This window comes from Siniperca chuatsi, linkage group LG16 (genome assembly GCF_020085105.1).
Source record: "Siniperca chuatsi isolate FFG_IHB_CAS linkage group LG16, ASM2008510v1, whole genome shotgun sequence".
Taxonomy (NCBI): Eukaryota; Metazoa; Chordata; class Actinopteri; order Centrarchiformes; family Sinipercidae; genus Siniperca; species Siniperca chuatsi.
In genome coordinates, this window is record NC_058057.1 from 14,244,059 (window position 1) to 14,253,295 (window position 9,237).

At 39.5% G+C, this 9,237-nt stretch overlaps 1 long non-coding RNA gene across 1 annotated transcript; it reads right to left on the reverse strand.

Annotated features, from left to right (window-relative positions):
* Positions 1-2,733: 2,733 nt before the first annotated feature.
* Positions 2,734-5,223, reverse strand: LOC122862942. The gene is made up of 2 exons (XR_006374882.1): positions 4,354-5,223; positions 2,734-4,258 (listed from the first exon to the last, which is right to left on the reverse strand). It is a non-coding gene; the product is annotated as an uncharacterized LOC122862942 (long non-coding RNA).
* Between the last annotated feature and the right edge of the window lie 4,014 nt (positions 5,224-9,237).

Sequence of the window (9,237 nt, forward strand, 5' to 3'; positions counted from 1 at the left end):
AGCTGCATTTGTGGGAAGGGAAAAATCAAGAGAAATTGGTGAAAATGTAAAACAAAAATCAGCTAAAAGAGCAAGTTACCAAGTTAATTCAAGTGTTGCAACCATTTCTCATCAGCCATCAACCATTTAGCGAGTAAATATCAGATTTTTCTCATCATCCTTGCTGTTGTTGTGTTCTAAGTCATCATATAGAATCTGTAGATCTTTATAGGACTTTTTTGAAGCATCTGTGTGACCACAGAGTGACCAATACTGTAAAGGCAAAGAGCTCAGGGGTTCATTTTCCTCTGCTGCAAGCACAAGCCACTCCACTAAGGTCAACACCTGTGTTCTAAAATCAGCTCTGGGGTTGGGTGTGATAGGAACCCGGGCCTCATTCACAGAAAGCTCGAGCTCAGAGAGGGGGGCTTATATTGAAACCTAATAGTCTCGCTATTTTCGAGGCACTCGCCGTCCACAAATAGCCACACCATCACATCTTTGTAGCTCCTGTTTTTCTCCGCCACAGGATGTTGTCTAAATTCGACAGTTGTTCAATATTTCCCATGGGCCCCGAGCCAGGGTGTATCACAAATGCAACATTTCCACTAATGTCAGCTATGCGCCAAGGCCTTGCCAGATATATCTGGGCACTGAGAATATCAGATAACTTTTGTTGTTGAGTGGATTCTTGGTCGCTCACACCGGACACAATGGTTAAGACACAAATCATAATCCTGCTGTTCCTCTTAACGGGACCGCTGATCACTGTCACATACTGGCTCGTACGCCAACAAACAGATCAGCCTCTCATCTAATCATCTGTTACTCTTTCATCATGTGTCACACATCATGCAAAAGATCTCATCTTACTCTCTGTTTTTTTTTTTTTTTTTCATCTGTCAACCCCTCTTCTGTTTTATTTATCCTAGTTCCAATCATCAGTCTGGTGACCATTTATAGATCTAATGAATCCCATAAAAACTTTCACAAAATATGCTTATCTAATGTGTGAGTGAGATTCAATGTAAGATTTCATCAAGTCATTTTTTAAGAACAATTAAGCCAAAATGGGAAGAAGGCAGTGCAGGAGCTCCGCGGTTGTGTTGCATGTTATCTACAAATTGGGTCAGTGAGGTTATTTTTAACCTGTGTTCACATACCGGGGCCCCCATTTGCTAATCACTTTGTTCCCCTCTGTCATACACATCTATCCCGTTGCCAATGTCCCACTGCTTCTGGGGAGGTCACAACACACTTTTCTTGGCAGGAGGAAATAATTTCCCTCGGGACAGCAGGTAGGAGTTAGACTTACTAACTCCAGAGCAGTTTCTTCAAAAGTGGATAGCATGGATTTCTATTGGTATAAATAAACTGGCAGCTGACACCAGACCAGGTCCCGCACATGCACAGGATGGGAAAACCTCGCAGATTAACCCCCCTGTACTTTAGAGGAAACTCTTTGCATGTGGTGGAGAGGTAACCTTACATATCACTTGAAATTTGACTTGAATATCCTTTTACAAAACACCTCCCATCTGATTCAGTGATTATTCTAGATTGTTCTGTAAAGGTATGACTGAAAAATATGTTTTGAGATGTTAGAGAGTGGGGTTACATTCACAAATAATGCCTCAAAGTATTTGCAAAGTAGGTTTTAACAATGAATAAAAATGAAATGAGAAATGAAAGATAATGTAGATTGTAAGGTATTGTGTGTGTTTGCTTCAATGAGAAACCAACATGTAAAAGTTAACCGCTTGATCTTGACAAAGATAAGACAGTACCATGTTGCTGACTCGTTACGTGGTCTGACAGTAATGCCACTCTCTGTCCTTCCCTGGGCACACCAGTTGCCAGGGCTGAGGTTGACACAGCTGTTGCAGGGGAGCCTGGTCCCGTGTGGCGGAGCTAGGGAGCAGAAAGGTCAAAGGTCACTGGCATTTAGGCTAAAAGAGAGAACAGGTGATGGAGAGGTGAAGGCAACTCACTCCCGTGACTCACAGAGGGGACAGAAGGATTTAGACAGGATGCTTTGAAGTCATTAGATTTGAGAATGAAGGACTGCAAAAACTACTCATTCTAATGATACAGTGCAGATCTTATAATTAAGAAGCTCTATTTAATTGTTTGTTTACAATCTAACACACAACTTCACATTGTTTTCACCAAAAAATAATGTGAAAACTTATCCCAACTCAAAAAGCTTCTAAGATAGTTGACTAGATTGCAGTTTTGAAAGTCTAGTGGTCACTGAAAACAAATCAGAACAGACTGTGTCAAATCACCTCTGTGAAACCATAATGATAACATCAGGATATTAATGACTGGTGAAGGCCATGTAGTTAAACAGAAGGTGACCACCCTTGATTTCATTTAAGTTTCATTCATATAGATTTCTTGAAATATGGCACCCTAATTAGGCTCTGGTCTGTTACTAAAGCCCCAAAAGGTGCGATGACAGGAAACACATCCCTGACTTTTCTCACCAACCAAACAGTTAGGACATAAAAGGATTCTGGGTGTTACACTGGGGCCTGTGTCCCCCTTTAAATGACCCTGTTGTGATGGTCAGACGGCCTCTGAGTGACCTGCTGACAGGTGAGCTGCAATGTGGTGGATCAGTGTACATCAGAGTCTACAGGTCAAACCAGCGTATGTATTATTTTATCACAAATCAGGCAAACTTCTGTTTAAAATGCATGTTGTGGTTGTTACCGTGGAAGCCCAATTTGAATCTAGCATGAGAGGATGTTTCAAGTGTCACAATGAATCAAGTTTATTTATGAAGCCCTTCATTGCAATAACATTCTCAAGGGGCATCACAGGCCCACAAACTGGTAGTTGTTCATAAATGCTTTGCATCACAGTGGAAACTGAACTCTCACAAAGAAGTTTGACTTTATCATTACTGTATTAACATTTTGCATAAGACATAATAATTGACTAGTTTCAGTGCAAACAAAGGCAAAAAGGACATAATGTAACTCACAGCATACACAAATCTGTGTATCAGTTTACCTGTATATTAACAGTGTAGCATTATATGGATACATTCATATAAAGATGCATACAAGCAGTAAATAGTAATATAGTATAGTATAGTTTAGTAATATGAATATGTGTGGTTTGGTAAACTGAATTTCTAAATGTCTCACTGTGTAGGACTAAAGAATAAATGATAATGCTTTACTTTACAGGTCTGTCATTTCCTAATCATTTTCTACAACTTTTCCTGAAAATAATTCTTCAGTTTGGCACTAATCATAAGAAAAATAGAGTCAAGGTTTGCTGACAGTTTTTTTGAGTTTTGTTAGGTGTGCTGACTTTATGAGAATTTGTTGATTTCCAAAGGAACTTCCTTGATAGAACTGCTCCATTAAAACCCATGTCAATATTCACTCATTTATTATTGAAAACCATATTCTTCAAATATATTTGTATATAAATTTGACGCATGTTCAGCTGACCGGCTGTGCACTGACTATAACACTCTCTAAGTGTTGCTTGCAATTGATTGCAATTAACTGGCAGAATTGAATACTAATTTTCCCTACAATTACTACCAACGTACACAGTCCTTACCAAGAACCTTCCTATGAATTTATAGTTACATATCAGTTCATTTTTAGGAAGTTAAAGGAAACCTAAATACAGTAGATTTGTATACAGACTCACTTACTGTAAAGTATAAAATTGTCATATATAAAACCAACAGACACAGTAGGCTATATTAGTCACTTCTAACTTCAGTCTCTTCTCTTATTTCCATGCTTCCACTCCAGCGGCTAGTTTAGCTTAAAGGATAGGTTCACATTTTTTGAAGTCTTGTGTTAGAACAATACTAACATTCCCATATGTATATTGAAATCGGTTTGGTTGCTGAAATCATTCTTTAAAGTCTCAAAAGTTTGTCTGCCATCACAGGAAAATGTCCCCCCTGGTGATATATGGAACATATTTTCACATGATCCTTTACTGCGGCTCCTGGTGGATGAATGAATGTGGCCTATGTAGCCTATGGACACCCAAGTGCCTGCGGGGGTCATCAGTCAGCTGCACGACTCCCCACCAGAAGGGAACGACAACTGCAGGAGAGGCAGCAGCAGCAGCAGCAGTCTGAGATAAAACAGTGATGGGGTTTATGGTGGGCAGAGAGCGGGGGGATCCGCTGAATCAGCCACCCAGCTGAGGACGTTTGAAGCAAGAGTCAGCGGTGATCAACGGTGGTCTCTGTTCTGTCCAACTTGTCTGCTGTCCACCCTGAAACCTGTTCATCCTGTTAAGACAGTACATCATGTACATAGTCTGTTTGAGCTCCCTAATATATTCAAATTATTTGCTCCTCCATCCTTAATCTACAGAGATACTTACATCATCAGAAGAGAAAGAAGGCATCAAAGAATATAATGAATATTGAGTTGCTAAATATGTTTTCCTTCAGAAAAGGTTTAGTCCCTGTTGAATACTGGTGCCATTAAGGTATTTAGGCTGGGTTGCGCCATCAAGGATTAATTTAATCTAAGATTAGTTCTAATCTGAGTTTTGCAAAACTAGGTTTAAAATGAGTAAATCCAGATTTAAAATTAAGCAGAGCTCTGTAGCACAATTAAAAACTAATCTCCATTTAGTAAATGCAAGTTTATTGATGTAAACCAAAATTAAGTAAAGTTTAATCAAAATGGAGATGCTTGCCAACCCAAATTAAAATAAATAATAAATAAATGTGCGTGCTGTCGGGACCTAGTAAGTGTAAAATAAGATCCGATCGCAGCGTCACATCCTCGTCTCGTTTGCTCAGGTCCAAAACAACCAAATCAAATAAAAAAGATTGTAGCCATCCGCGAAGCTGCGCGGATCTATGGACGTCTGATTGCTTTTCAAAGCGGGGGAAGAAGCCGTCTTCCACAGCTGGAATGCCGAAGACGAAATCAGAGGAAGATGCTGTTTTATGTAGCTGTAATGTCTCTGCCGGAAAGTGAAAGTGAAACTTAACTTCCACCTGGCATCGTTTCCTCGCGCTACCTTTCTTCATAATGTGCACTCCTTTCTGTTATTTTAGTCGTTTATATAGAGTTTAGCTCAGCAGTGCAAAGGTTGGATTGAGTCTGTCCCTTAACTTTCTTTGAGGAACTTGATTATTTTGCTCAATCCATCTCAAAAAGGCAGCCATTTTAAAAGTTGAACCTCCCCAAGTGTAAGTTTAAAGTTAATACTGGATCACAGTGTAAGGTGGAGTTTAAAGTTTTGGTGCAACAGAATTCAATTTAATCTAGGTTTAGAGTAAAAACTAAACTGAGGTTTAATGAGAGGTTTAAATTTAATATTGCTTAATTTTAAGTTTGTTTTAAAGTTTGGTGCAACATAATTTAAAGTTAAACCATGATTTAATTGAGTTTAAAAATGAATCCTTATTGTTGCAACCCAGCCTTATTATTATCTGGGTCACTGCTTTTCTATATAATGGTAAAAGACAATATCACCGTGGCTCAGGCGTCCATGTTTTACACTCCAGAGCAGTTTTGTCAGGGTGATGACTGAGAGCTTTTGTTGATATTTTGAGAACAGTTAATGAGAACAGTTTCCTGACTCAAGATCATGATTACATGGTATGGAGTACAAACCACAATAATGTCAAAAAGATGGCACCCAGCAGGAAGGAGATGCACCTAACTTACTACTCTCTACCAAAATAACAGTGCCTATAAAAATTATGACTGTGTGTTTTGTGGAATATCCAAAGTAAAAGGGACAAAACTCTGGAGATCAATACTGTCAGCACCACAAACAAAACTCCAGTTACCAGAAATGTCAGTGACAGAACACATATATATGATGACACATGATATAATCTAGGCTCAATTACATCATGTCATTCGATGTTCTTGTTGTTATCTCCATCCCTCTATTGCATGTCTTCGGTCAACTCTGTGGGTTCAGAGAAGACAATGGGCTTCTGTCTGAAACAGTCAATGAGTAACTGTAGTCATAACTTTACCACCACCATTTGTTGACCTCTGTCAATCATGTACATCAGTACATAAAAGCCACAACAGTTACTTTTGATTTTACTTTTCTACAGAACTTTATTAACAAACTATCACCTTCATACCATATTTCTCTTCCCTCCTAGGTCATCCTGTTTATCAAATTTTACAAGACCATATATAATAATCAGTGGCGGAATATAACAAAGTACACTCCACTACATTTATTTGACCGGTGTAGTGAGTAGTTACCTTTCAGATTCAAATTTTACATAAAAAGCTTATAAAATAAAACATTGTAGATTAAATCAGTGGTTCCCAAATGTTTGGGAGAATGGCAGAATTGTGTTTTCTCTTCCTTCCTCTCCCATTAATCATCTCACGACCCCTCAGATTTATCTTGGGATCCTTTGGAGGGGCATGACCCCTAGGTTGGGAATCACTGGACTAAACTATCTAATTGTGTATAAAGTCATTAAAACTAACCCTCGACCAGCTACAACAGCAAAATGCTATTTACACATTGATGCCTCAATATTAAAATGTAGTTTATTATAAAATGTAAGTCACAAGGTCCTATTTTCTACAAAACGTGTACTTTTACTTTTAATATTTTAAGTAAATTTAGCTAATAATACTTGTGTTCTTGCAGGACTTTTACTTGTCATGGAATATTTTTACATTGTTGCACTGGCACTTTTACTTGAAGGATGTCAGTACTTCTTCCACCACTGATAATAATTGTATAATAAATAATAATACAATACTTAGAGCAAGGTTTGTATATACTGTAGGTACATAGGTTTTCATGCTATATCCTCAGAAATTAGCTCCATTCAACCCCTCACCCACCCAACACCTCCTCTCGTCCTCTCCATCCCCCTCATGGGTGGTAACAGCTGTGGTGTCACCCCAAGTCACATGACATGGGCAGGTGGGAGAAACCTATGTGGGACATCCATCCCCCCTTTCTTCCCTCCTATTCTCTCTCTGAATGTCAAACCCCACACACACAAACACACACTCACACAACCTTTCAAGGGTGTGGCCATTTTGCATTGCTGGAATGTGCTCCATGTTTGTAACGCATACTGTATGTCTGATCTCCCACATTGATGAAATTCCACAGACAAAAATCTCCCCTCGCTCCAGTCCCTGCTTGTCAGCTTCTAGAGAGCATCTATTCATTAACGGTCCACCCAAAATCTAAACCTTACAGTTCTGTTTTAAAGATGTGATCTGTGACTTTTTTGTCATGACATTTAAACATTTAGACACCCTATTTGCTTCAATTTCACTTTAACGTCCCAATGAGACAATTTGAGAACAGTGTGATTCTTTAATTCTAATGTATTTGATATTTAATAAGGATGCTAGAAAAGAAAAATTCTAGTCACTTTTTACCAAGATTCATAGTTCATAAACCGAGACATATATTTTAATTAAAGGATGAACCAATGGGATATCGCATAGCAAGAGAAAGGCTGTCTTATTTGATGAAAGGGGTGGAGGGGCAGGATTATTTAAACATTTGAGAATTTTTTAATGGCTGAATTTTCATTTCTACTTGCTGATATTCAATTACACTACCACTGTGTTTCCATTGTTTAAGACTAGCTAGGTGAAAAAGTTTATACATATAAAAAAAAAACTTTGTCCTTCACCCCCCGCGGGTGGTCTCGTCCTTCGAGCTCGGGTCCTCTACCAGAGGCCTGGGAGCTTGAGGGTTCTGCGCAGTATCTTTGCTGTTCCCAGTACTGCGCTCTTCTGGACCGAGATGTCTGGTGTTCTTCCAGGGATCTGCTGTAGCCACTCCTCCAGTTTGGGGGTCACTGCCCCGAGTGCTCCGATGACCACGGGCACCACTGTTGCCTTCACCTTCCAGGCCTTCTCCAGCCATTCTGTCAGTCTGGATCTGGAAGTCCCACAGGATCTTGGCTCGGTCATTCTCTACCACCTTTGGAGGTGTTTCCCACTTTGACCTCGGGGTTTCCAGTCCATACTCAGTGCAGATGTTCCTGTACACTATGCCAGCTACTTGGTTATGGCGCTCCATGTATGCTTTTCCTGCCAGCATCTTACACCCTGCAGTTATGTGCTGGATTGTCTCAGGGGCCTCTTTGCACAGCCTACACCTTGGGTCTTGTCTGGTGCGGTAGATCTGGGCCTCTATTGCTCTGGTGCTCAGGGCCTGCTCCTGTGCAGCCATGATGAGTGCCTCTGTGCTGTCCTTCAATCCAGCCCGCTCTAGCCATTGGTAGGACTTCTTGATATCAGCCACTTCAGTTATGTTCCGGTGGTACATCCCATGTAGGGGTTTGTCCTCCCATGATGGTCCTTCCTCCAGCACGTCTTCCTCTGTTCCCCATTGCCTGAGACATTCCCTGAGCACGTCATCTTAGCATATAGCTTGATGTCATATATGATATATATATATATATATATATATATATATATATATATATATATATATATATATATACTGACTATGATTTGTCATGGTATTGTCAGTCTTTATTTGATCTCTGTCCTAAAGCTACCTTAAACTCACAAAATGGTTGTGGAACAAACACATGGAGCATCCTGTTTATGATAAAGACATGGTCACGAATGGAATAACGCATACTAATTTAATTAATTATTTAACAGGGATAGTAAAAATAAAGAATCATTGTGATCAGTCTTTTTGACAGATGCTTCTGCTTTTTCTTATTTGGTAGGCCTATTAGTGAACAGTGACATGGTAAAGGTGGGCAGCAGGTCAGTCCACTGAAGAGGGACACTGTCATTTAACTTAAAGATTAAAATTCAATATCTCATATGGAAAGGATCTGCTGCAGCGCTGTTGTGCAAGGCACTGAATCCCATTGGCTCTGATAGTGCTGCTTTCTAGTGACCTGTTCCCTGTGAAACAGGGAAACCAAAAACAGAATTGACTCTTTTATTTCCAGTGTAAATAGAGTATGCCCCAAAGGATTTGAGCTGGACCAAACCTCACAAGTTTATTGGTCTAGTTTAAGTGCATTGTATGTGCGTCAACCTGATTAACCACCAGAATATCTGATTCAATCAGGACAAACATAAATGCATAACATAAACAGGTTCTTCAAATCAGAGAGGCTCAAGAGCTGCACTCAAGTTGAAATGACTCCTGGTTGTCTTCTAACTGTGTGATTCTGAGTTTAACAAATATTTTTAATCTTTACAAATATTAACTTAGCTGTGAAATATAACTTATGGTTTGTTATCTCGCAGTGGGAACATGATGTGC